This window comes from Passer domesticus, chromosome 7 (genome assembly GCF_036417665.1).
Source record: "Passer domesticus isolate bPasDom1 chromosome 7, bPasDom1.hap1, whole genome shotgun sequence".
Classification (NCBI taxonomy): Eukaryota; Metazoa; Chordata; class Aves; order Passeriformes; family Passeridae; genus Passer; species Passer domesticus.
The window spans coordinates 37,196,312-37,208,648 of NC_087480.1; the positions used below are offsets into that span (position 1 = coordinate 37,196,312).

Sequence of the window (12,337 nt, forward strand, 5' to 3'; positions counted from 1 at the left end):
CTTCCCAGAGTGTTCATTGGTAGCCAGAAGCTGCTTGAATATTTTCCTATGCAAATGAGAAGTAAATCATCACTATTTACCAGTGTTACAGAATAAGTGAATTAATATGCCCCATTCTGCCTAAGCAAATAGAACACTGACATTTATTTTCAACCTAATCAATTAGAATATGCAAAAAAGAAACTCAGACAACACAGGTAGATAGAGACAGTTCTCATTTACATCCCATGAGTTATGCTGCAAGAATAACAACCATGAACTGATTGTCTGAAAGCAGAATCTCAAACTAGACCTCTTCTGAAGGCACAGGGGGTCAGAAAGGGTTAATGATTTGAGTTAATGGGTGGATATCTCTTGGCTTTGGAATGAGCTTCAGAACTGGTCCCACAGGGCAATAAATTTGCACTGAGACCAAAATCTGAGGGAAAACTTCCAGTCCTGTGCAGGGCTGAGAAGTGAATTAATAGTATTGGAATGAAATTGGAATGAACAATACATAAAGAGTTAATGTGTTTTTTCCAAGAATCCCAGAACCACTGAGGCTGGAAAGGCCCTCCAGGACCATTGAGTCCAACCTGTGCCTGATGTCCGCCTTGTCCCAGGCTCTCAGTGCCACATCCAGGTGTTCCTGGGACACCTCCAGGGATGGGGACTCCAACACCCCCCTGGGCAGCCCCTGCCAAGGCCTGAGCACCTTTCCCATGGAGAAATTCCTCCTGGTGTGGAACCTGAGCCTCTCCTGGCCCAGCCTGAGGCCGTTCCCTCTTGTGCTTTTGATTTACACATGGTTTTCAATGTGTGTCCAGTCCCCTGACAATCAAACTGATATTAAATACTCAGATTGGAGCAGAAATCCCTCCATCCCTGTTATCCAGGGGACATGTCAGCACAGCTGTGATGCCCCTGAGCAACAGGAATCATTTCTGTTCTCACAATCCCTTCACGGCTTCCATCAGGAAGTCCTTGGGGTGGGTGGCAGCAAGAACAGACCGTGTCAGACAGTGACAAAAAAATATAAAAATTATACAGCAAGGCAGCAGGTTATATTCCCTGCTGCACACAAACACATGCACGGCACTCCAAGCAAGGAGTGCATATCTGGCAAGTTTGGGCCAGCACCACAGAGCTCTGGTCTGGGCCTCTCACATCCCTCCTGTAAACGTGTCAGGCCCTGGCTGGTGGCTCCATCATTTCTCACACTGCTTATAGCCTGAGTACAAACACCTAAACTGCTTCGCTGGCCCCCAGCTGTGCTGATTCCACCCCTTCAAGGAGCTCTTTTGTTCAGTAATTCTGACTTTCTGTATTAACTTGCCAACCTAATCAAGTGATTACTACGCTCATGGCATAGCTGACCAAATCTCTTTGATTGTGCCATATTTAAATCTAATTATTAGTTGCTTCAGAGGTCTCTCCTACACTGTGTTCTCCTCCCAAAGGTGTTCCAGAAAGTGCAAAATTTGTCCACTGTCGGGATGAGCTCTGAACCAGAATAATTCAGTCAGCTGGAGATGGGCAGCTGCTATCAAAGTCTTGTCTAATGATATCCTGACAGCAGCAGTTCTGCCTCATACCTCATCAGCACTGAAACTTTTCAGTTTCCATTTGTTGCCTCTAAGTTGTACCAGGTTAAATGAGCAGCTGAATACACAGTGATTATGATTTCCTTTAACTTTTGTGGGCTGCATTTTCAGGTAGCTCTGTACCAATCCAGTGTTTCTGAGCAATTAGAATCAACCTTAGGATCCCAGAATGGTTTGGGCAGGAAAGGGAACATTAAAGATCATTTAGTTTCAGCCCCAATTATTTATCTAGTATAAGTTTTAGAAGCACAGACTGATATATATACATGTATTTTATATATATATATATTATAGCACAGACTGATGCTTATCTGGCTTGTTTTACACTTGCATTTCTTATGCTCATTTTCATGGCTCTGAACTGTTGCTTATCCTTCTATGCTGATTAAGTTACACCTCTGGGAGAAGCTGTGCTTCAGCAGGCAGGTAGATCTGGTTCTTTGAGAAAAGAGGTTGAACCAATGCTCAAACCCAAGAGTTTGAACCTGTGTCAAGGTTCAAACAAGCATGTGTCTGTATTCTAAGGTGTGTCCAGAGCTAACCTGACATGCACTGCAGGATCTGTCCCTGGGCACTGGGCTACACAAGAATTCCTCATCCTTTATAAACCACATAAGAGCAAAGAAAAAATAACTATGGTTTTATTTTCACTGTATTTCTACATGGCACAGGGTATCTTCAGACTAATTCTGGTGATCAAGTTCAACAAGAAGCTTAATCCTTGGCATGAAGTCTGGAATTTTCCAGGCCTTGGAAATAATTTGGTGTTGGAAGCAGGAGTCTGACCTTAGGATACCTACACCTAGTTTTAGATTCTGTTGCATAAATTTAAATAGTCATTTCCAGTGCCTCTCAGTTTCCCTTCAGTGTCCTGATGATCATGAATACTTCAGAATTTCCAAGAATGCTTAAGAACCCTACACAAGAGAAGCCCCACAAACATGGAATACAATGAATAACACACTCTTCTTTACTCTGCATAACAAATGTTTCACAAACCCGACGCTGGCTCACGCTCATCCAGCACTTAATTGGCACACAAAGCAAAATCCCAGCAGCAATTCATTAGGTGTTACAGCGACTGCTGATGGCACAGTCCCTTTTGTGGGAGCTAAATTGGAGTAAACAATCCAGCCCAAGTCCCTCCTGGACCCTGCATTAGCAGGGAGACGCTGAGTATCAGCTGATGCTCATCATGTCCATCACACAAACCAAGCAGCTGGGCACAATTAAGCTTTCAAACAAGCTGCAGTGAAATCACATTGCAGTGCAAACACATTATGCAGTCATTAGCACACTTACTCCACCAAAATGTAATAAAGCAGCTCTGATTAGCAGGCTCTGACGCATTAAAAATCTTCTTTTTATTTAATACTCTTTCACGGAGTGATGAGCAATTGTACAAAGGAAATCACAGAGCAACACATTCAGCTTAGCACAGGATTGGGAGCAAGGGTTGTGCATCAAGTGAGTCTCCAAAAAGTGTATCCAGCTGTTAGTGACCACTTTAGACACTTAAAAGAAAAGCTTTTTTTCCAAAGGACTGGGCTCCTGAGGAGATTAGCTGAAACTCTTTAATTGGTTTTGCTCTATACACATAAGAGATGATTTCTGTTTACATTTGCAGACGATTTTGATTTACAAATGATGTTTTGTGTCTTCCTCCTCAAGGAACCAGTACATTTACAGTCTCCATGGAAATAATCTTTCTAAAGTAAATGGAATGTGCCAAATATTTCCTGAATTAGATACAAAATATCCAGCTTTTGTTCAACTGTTCCTGAAGGAAAATTCCACTTCCTTAAGAAAAATATCTAAACCCTTGAATTGTGGTTAAAACAATGGTTGCAGCATTAAGAAAGCACAGGATCCAAGCTCTTCAAATGGCACAACACAGTGGCACATGCAGTAAATAGGAAAATAAAAAATACCAGCTCTTGGAATGATAGCTTGAAGAAACTGTCAGAAAAAAAAAAAGGAAAAGGAGATATTATGCAACTCTGCTGCATTTTAGGGAGGAAAAAATGGATCTTTTTCCTTTGTAAGCTTTGAAAACAAAATTTCTTAAAATGTGGCTGATCCCTTTCACCCAGCTGTAAGAGCTGAGAAGTTTAAAGATTATACTCAGAAGCACTATTAAAAACCTCAGAATTATAGAATGGCCTGAGTTGGAAAGGACCTTAAAGCTCATCTCATTCCACCCCTGCCATGGGCAGCGACACTTTCACTATCCCAGAGTGCCCCAAGCCCTGTCTAACACAGGGATGGATAAATAAATAAATAGATAAATGAAATCAGTGAGTTATAAAGCACATTACCTGACAGAATGGGTTAAGATTCAGTGTTAATAAAGGCAGATAAACTGCAGTTTGCTGTCACTTGGGTGAGGGCTGGAAAGTGTTGGCATTGCCATGAGTGTCCCAGAAGTCTCTGAGCTTCACAGGTTGACCAGTTTCACTGTCTAAAACTGAGGCCTGTGCCTATCTACCATTTCAATCAGCAAATCTGTGCAAAACATAACTAAAGGAATACATCAATTTATTTTTAAGGTTGTGTTCAATTATCTACTGTGACAAACAAATGGTTCTCACTGAACCATATTGGCTTAAAAGTATTTAAGCTCCGAAGTGATTAATTTCCAATGCTAATTAAATGCAGTTGGAAAAAGCAGTTAGAGAAATAAACAATAAAAGCACACTTTAGAGAATTGAACTAGAAAAGTTTCTCTCCATCAGTGTTGGCTACAGTTTGTAGGTGCTGATATGGTCCATGAGCAGGGCTGAGAGTCTTTCTGACAAAAAAGTTGTTTATAAATATAAACTCTGTTCTTTCACTAAGCTGCTCATGCTTATTAGGAGCATTAATTATCAACTGCTCCCCTAGAAATTGAAATTCACACAGATGTGATTATCTCTGAAGTTTACGGCCTGTTGATCCCTGTTCTGCAAAGACATTAATTATCAGGAACTGTCACAACAAGTCCAACTGGTGATAGAGCTTATGCAGATTTCCTTCTCACTCTCTCCAAAGGACAGAAAATTCCCCTCCTTGTGCCTGCTTTTCCTCTTTAGTTAACAGCACTACAGGAAGAGAGAGGTTAAGTCTAGAGCTTTTCCTAGAGGGGTTTTTTTGGCAAACCCAAAAATAAAACCAAGTCCCTTTTTTGGGTTTAAAAGAGCACCTAAAAATTCTTAGATCATGCAAACAGCAAGCTGTAAAACCATTTTAAAAGAGAAAGTCCAGGTTCCTGTAAGAGGGGAACAATGTTTACCTCCAGTGTTTACACAGTATATTGCCTGAGGTAATTGACTGCATATAAATGGGGGTTTAGGGCTTCTTCTTCTCAAGGACATTAATTACTTTGTTAGAAAACATGTTCAGCCTTTGAAGAAAAATTGCACTACAGTGCTTCTCTCAAAGTGCCATGCCTATGATCTGTTCCAATAAGAGACCTCAAGGAATTTATGGCATTTGCTGCTTTGCAGATCTGCTCCACCTAAGTCTAAAATGTGCTGCCATTTCAGACACCGACAATGTTTTATTGATGTCTGTGCAATCAGCTCAGGTCCCAAAAGTTTGGGGTTTTTCTGTAGCTCCTTTCAGAAGACACATGAAGACAGGCTTGGTTGAAACACAGCATTCCACTTTTTGAAATGTTATTTAGGACTCAATTTATCAAATAAAACTATTTCAAGGCAAAAGAAAAACCTGGACATTTTTATTGGTTTAATCTTAAATCTTTTCTTCTCAAGTCATTCCTGCTGATGGAGATCACTCCTAAATTCAGAGCAGCTCTCCAGTGAGCACTGCAAAAACTTGATATTTCCAGAGTCTTGAGGTTTTCCATAAGACTCTCAAAACACTGGGGTCTATGTTTTAATGTTGGTCACTTTATTTCATGGATCTGGATTCTTCCATATCTAAGTCCAAGTCAAACTCAAGAATCTGAGCAAGGACTTCCAAACATCAGGACTTTGTCCATGACTGCTCCTGAGTCCCAAACCAGAAGCTATCAATCCTACAGAAATGTACATCAGTTTTCTCCTGGATTTATGAAATTCCTGTGCTTGATTCAGGAAAATCTTGGTGTGCCTGTTATATATTCCCATTCAGAAAAAAACAGTTATATATTTTAAAAGTGAATTTGATTTTCTGCAAATTTTTCTTTGGCAATAGTTTGCCATCCAATTTTGTTTGAAGCTGAGTTTCTCTGTCTCTTTTAAAATTGTACAGGTCAAGGAGGGAAATTGTAAAATTGTACTTAATGTGGAGGTCAAGAAAGGAAATTAGAAGGAAAGTAAGGGATCTGTTTTAGATGAGGGAAGAGTATAAGGCTACAAAAAAAAAGTCACAAAAAAAAGTCACTACAGTGTCAAATCAAATGGAAAATTTCATTTGATACTGTTCTCTTAAATAGAGTTTTTATGACAGTGCCAAGATAGTCTTGTTAAAAATATATCAGAGAATCACAAAATAGTTTGGGTTGGAAGGGACGTTTAAAGGTCTCATTCCAGCCCTCCTTCAGTGAACAGGAAAATCTTCCGCCAGACTGTTCTGCTCAGAGCCCTGCCCAAGCTGAGGTTGGATGGTTCCAGGGATGGGGCAGCCACAGTTTCCCTGGAAAAACCTCTTCCAAAGTTTTAACAACCTCGTTATAAAGAGCCTTTTCCTTATATCCAATCTTAATGACTCTCTTTTGGTTTCAGACCATTACACCTTTTCCTATTGCAGCATTCCACTGGATTCATTCCCACCCTTTAGCACAGCCTGGTGTCACCTGCAAACGAGCTGAGCATTTCATTCAGTATTTTAAAAATACTGAATTGAGTGTGATTCCAGTAAAAATTGCTTTACAAACAAAATTACATTTAAAAGAATCCATTTTTTCTGATGTTAATACATTAATAATTTTTGCCCATCCTTACCATCTTTTGAACCTGGTCTCCAAATAATCCTGTTGCCCCATCAGTCTGGGCAGAACAGACTCTCTTCCTCTGCAGAGCCTCCTCATTGGGATTTCTGATGTGCCCTTCCATTCTTAGGGCTGGGGACAATGAGCAGAGCCATGACAGACACTCTCAGAAGGCCCTGCCTGTTTTGAATGCTCATGTATTACTGTCACAGCTGTCCTTCTGTTTTCCTCCTTTTTTTTTCTTTTGATATTTTTCCTCCCTTAAAAAAAAAAAAAACAAAACCCAAAAAACCCTCACAAAACAACAGCTGTAGACTTGGTAAATATTTACAAAGTGTTCATGGAATAATCATGTCATGACCAGCAGTATGTAATGACAAAGTTCACATAACTATTGCAAGTTAATAGACTGGAATACACACTCAGACTTTAATATAACACTTGTAGAAAAAGATTTGTGGAGAAAATATCATATTTAAGCTTATTCTCTAAAGAATGAGGATTTATCTTTGAAAGTCTTGTCTTCATAATTTCAGTTTAAACGAGTTTTTCAAATGCATTTCAGTTTTCTATGTTGAATCAATGTCACGAGTCATTTTTCTCCAGAGAAAAAATTCCTTCAAAATGTCAGCTTCTACCCTTTGCAATCTCAAATTGAATGATTTCTTTTTTACCCTGCAGTAGCCAAGTTTTGCTAAAGATTATAGTTTGGTTTAATATGCTGTGCGCTGTAATTTGAAATTATTTTTTTAAAACACAAATATATTTATTCAATCCACAAGAATAGGAAAGCATCTGATCTACAATTCAGATTGTCAGATAACATCGGATGAAAAATTCTCAAGGAAATTCAAGTGTGCTGTAAGAACTTGGAAAGAAAATCCACTTTTGAATGGACAGAAAACACTTTTCACACTTGAATACTGGAGACTTGTTTGAACAAATAGTGGAGTCCCCATCCCTGGGGAAACTTAAGAGACCTGAGAATGTGGCACTTGGATACATGGGTTAGGGGTGGCCTGGGCAGTGCTGGGGGGAAGATTGGAGTTGATGGCCTCAGAGGGCTTCTCCAACCTAAATGCATCTGTGAGCCTGTGAAATTTACAGTAAATAAGTATAATAAAGCTAAACACACAGTTAATAAACCAAACCTGCTGCCTCTCTGCTTCAGGACAGCACAACACCCAGATCTTTGCCTGAAGTATTTCTGCTAGCAGATTTCAAAGATGTTTCCCTTAGATATTTATGCAGCACAGTAGCCATGATGCAGTCTCTGGAAGAAAAATATTTCCTAAATAAATATGGCTTGATTTGAAATGAAATGATGTGTTGGGTGATGGATATGAAATGGGAAATGGTTGTAGGTTCTGTCAATACTTACAGACAGCCAGGGTGAGTTTTAGTCTGCTCTGAGCTCTCATCCAGACACCTCTGAATGTCATGATTTCAATTATTCTTAAAACAAAATTAACTTGCATTTTATTTCCTGCTGAATTCTTGTTTCCCAGCAGCTAATTTAAGAAACTGCCTTGCTCTCCTGTTTCCATTAAGCACACACACACTTTTGGAGCAGCAGGAATTCCACCAATGCCAAGTAAAGGACTCCGAAATCCAGCTCTGATTTTGTTCCCTTCCCTTGTGTCATGTCATTTCAGAAAGTCCTGAATTGTGCATCCATTGGAAGGACAGAGTCTGTGTGTAACATTTCTGAGGGTGAATACCAAGTGTGTCTGAGACCCCAGGGTGCAAACGCATGATGGATGTTTTTGCTACTGCGCCAGCACGACCTGGAGTACAAATGTGACACCGAGTCACACATGGACATCAAGCAGGAGGCAGTTCTCTGCCAGAGCTAAAGAAGACCTGCATGAAAATTGAATAATCCCCTTTATCCACACCAAAACAGTGGGTTTATATTTGTTTTCGGTTTTTTGTTTGGGGTTTTTTTTTTGTTTGTTTTTTTTGTTTTATTTGGTTCTGGTTTTGTTTCTGTTTCATTTTAATAGAAATAAAAATTAGAAAATTCTCCATTTGGCTTAAATCTTTAGTGAATTTAGAAAAACATGCCATCAAATTTAACACATACCTTCACTCAGTGACTATAACAATGTAGCTTTAAAATATTTTCATAGGCTTTTATCATCTTTCCTATTTCAAACAGCTGGTTTCAAAGTTTCCTTGTGAAGTCAAGGACAATGTTGAAATTTCCCTTTGTAAATTAGCCAACATTATATGTTTACATTAAACACATAAGTACAAAATTAATGGGACTGGGAGATTTTACAAATCTTTTGAAATGTTCTAAAGGTCTTTTAAAAAAGTAAATAAAAGAAGTCCATCATCAAAGCCAGAATCCAAGTCAGTGTAGTGTTTTATGTGAACACAGCTCATATCTGATTGATCTCATTCAGGAAAGACTCATCAGCTGAAAAAATGGGATTATTTGGAGCTGTGATATCCATTGCTGTGTTCAAACTGACAGAGAAGGAGATTAATTTTTGTAACTCCCATTGGCAACCGTGCCACTGTGTCACTGCAGATCAGCCATGCTGGGATTTATTTTTGTGCCCCTAAGATAAATTTCATGTCTTACATAACAAAAGAGTGAAAAGGAGAAATCAGCTGGTGGAATATCTGACCTACAGGGCAAAGAGACAAACTGAACTCCAATCAAGTCTTTATTGGGATTGAAAGGCAAGACCTACATTAGCTCTGCTCACCCCTGAGGGATTTCTGGCAGCCTCCAGCTGGAATTATGGGACCATACAATTCCTACCTTAGCCTGCTGATATTTTCCCAAAGTTCTAATAATTTGTGTGGTTTTATAAGCTCTAGAAATATCCTGTTTTCCCTGATTTTGTCACTGTTTACCTTGCAGGGAAGGCAATCCTTTGGCCTTCAGAGCGAGAACAATATTTCATACTTGGACTACTTGGTGGCTCCCTCCCTGATGATCTGCAGAGTGTTCTATCATTTAAATAAATAGTTTTGGAATGTTTTCTGAAGTGATAAATGCTTAATGGAGGAAAAAAAAAATCTTCCTTAGTGAGGTCATGTGAGGGGTAGAATTGGTCATTTTAATAAAGAAGGTTAGGAAATTCGTATTTGGGGTTTTCCAACAAAAGCAGGAAAATGCCCAATAGTTAAAGAACTTTGATAAATTAAGGGAGGAAACCCCCAAACAACAATTCAAACAGGTTTAGAAACACTTTTGTCTGTCCTATTTGCTGCCATTTTGTAATGGAGCAGGACAGACATTAAATGAACGTGAACATTTGGAGTTTTTTCCTCCCAATCTGCAGACCCAGCCCTTGGAAGAGTGGAATTGCTTGGGGCTTTTTAGCTGCAGTGACAGGACAAGGGACAATGGCCTTAGACTGGCAGAGGGAAGATTCAGATGGGATATGGGGAAAAATCCTTCCCTGGGAGGGTGGTGAGCCCTGGCACAAATGCAAAGCAGCACAGGGACAGCTGGGAAGGGATTAAATCCACCCCAGTGAGCTCAGAATCTACAGGTATCAAAGGCCTTAAAACCATCAGCAGAGAGGCTGCAAAGACTGTTTTTCCTATGATCATTTCATTTTATTCTATTTTAAAAAGCTCCTATAAAAAGGCTTTAAAAAGCTCCTAGTAAATATATATAAACATGAGAAATATTAGAAATTGAGAGCAAAGCGAGAAGTGCAAAATTCTGGTGGCAGCCTGTGTTATAAACCAAAAAAATAAAAACCACAAAAAAAAAAAAAAAAAAGGAATCCAAACCAAACATACAGTAATGAAACAAACTCTCTCTTCCAGAACAATTACCAAACTGCCATAAACTTTCAATAAGGTTAGAATATCAGCTCTGAGGTGGCAATCCAAGCAGTTTTCAATAGATTTTTATTAAAATTAAGGAATACACAAGATACTATTACCATAAGTTGCCTAGAGGAGTGGGAGTGGGTGAGTTGTTTGGTTTATGGGTTTTTTTTCCCTTTTTGACAATTGGGAATAAGATTTTTTTTATGTCTGCATAAAATATAAATGAACTGTAACATTCTTATAAATAACAAAATTCTCAAAGGCCTTTCAACAAATTGCCTACAAAATGCAATTTTTAGAAACCAGTAGATTAGTAATTTATGCTTAGCTCCTATGGGCTTTTCTGTTTGGTGGTTAATTTAAAACTTTTTACCCCCCAAGAAAAATAAATTAAAACCAAAAATTAATAAAAAGTTCTGTTTTGCCTGGAAAACAGATCTGCAAAGTTTGCACACAACCTGCTCGAGAAAAACATTTTTCTTGGAAAGGAGCATCATATAATCAATTTTACATCAATGCAAGTGAGAAATATAATAATTCTTTTACAAGCTTTGACCAGAAGTGGCTTAAAAAGCAGAGATATTAAAAAAAAAAAACCAAAAAAACCCCCCAAAAACAAAAAATAACCCAAAACTGGGAGAAACACTGCTTTGGTAGCAAAGTTTTTGTTGTGAAAAGAAGGAAGAAAAGAAAGAAGGAAGGATGGGGGAACACTGAGGAAATGGTGCTTGAAAGTTCCTTCCCTGCAGCAGCTGGATGAGGAGGAGGAGGAGAGGAAGAAAAGAATTTCTGGCTATAAAAATAACAATTATCCAGTCCTCCCCTCTGGATCCTCCCCTAAAGAAGAGGGAGAGAGGCACTAAGGAGAAATAGCTGCTAAGTGGGAGTATCACTTTACACTCTGTTGTACCTAAATATGTGAAGAGCCAGGGACCAAAGAAGACAATCCTAATTAATTTCACTCTAAAGCATATAATTTCCAAAGAGCCCCAGCATTAGTCATGTTCTGTTCTGTGTTGTTCTGAAGTTATTTCAGCAGATGTGCTCTTACACTGAAAGGCAACTGATTTTTGAAAATTTCAATGTACACTGAATTCCAGAATGATGATATCAATATAATATATTATTATTTTACATCAGTGTTTTTTCTTCTGCTGTTAAACAGTTGTGCACTTGGAAATCAAGCCACTAAGAGGAAGTTCTGTCTGGTAATTAAGACTCCATGTTTTTCATGCTTATTAATCCTACTGTTTCTTCTGTTTTACCACCAAATTAATTCCATGTGGATGTAATGTATCCTAAAAGGGGCACCTCCCAAGACAACAAATTTCAGAGCCATTATAATACAAAATAGAACAGGGTTGGTAGAGTACACATCTGCAAAGAGAAGTGAAAAACTGGGATTCTCATCCATGTCACCCATAGCAATTTGCACAGACCACTATAATTTACAACCTGACTCCATAAAAAAAAAAAAAATTACAGCCACAATCTTATCACCCTCACCCTCACTTGCTATAGAGGTACATATTAGAAAGAGGAAAAATTTACACAAACTCTCTCAGTTCGTTCAAGAGATGCTTTTCTACAGATTTAAAAACTGTTAACTAGTTCTTCATAATTTCCTTAATAAGGCAGAGATAAAAAACTACTGCTTCAGTTGGCAAAAATAATTAGGCCTGGGTGTTCTCCCTGAAGGTTTGGGCAAGATTTTCCTACCAAAATTAAGCCCAAGGGAAGAAGTGATACATTAGAAACTGAAAGCATCAGGTCCAAACTATCATTTTGCCTTTTTATTTTCATGCATCACATGAGCAAGGTGTTTTTGTAAAGTGGTAAATCCAGAACTGATAAATCAAAATGCTGGTTTAGGAAAAAAAGGGTGGCTGTGATATGACTGTGGTGTCCCAGAGCAGAGGGACGTGGAAAAGCAGGGTGGGACCAGGCTTTTCAGCCATAGCTTTAAAAATATAAATATATATATAAATTTTTACCTCTATAAGAATTGACTCTGTTGCCTCATGACCAACTTTCTGTC

The 12,337-nt window shown here is 38.7% G+C and overlaps 1 long non-coding RNA gene across 1 annotated transcript in view; it reads right to left on the reverse strand.

Moving 5' to 3' along the window:
• Positions 1–6,731, reverse strand: part of LOC135304123 (uncharacterized) — a 56,643-nt gene extending 49,912 nt beyond the window's left edge. Inside the window, exon 1 of the long non-coding RNA XR_010365564.1 lies at positions 6,509–6,731. This is a non-coding gene — a long non-coding RNA (uncharacterized LOC135304123). The remainder of the gene's footprint in view (positions 1–6,508) is intronic.
• Positions 6,732–12,337: the final 5,606 nt, after the last annotated feature.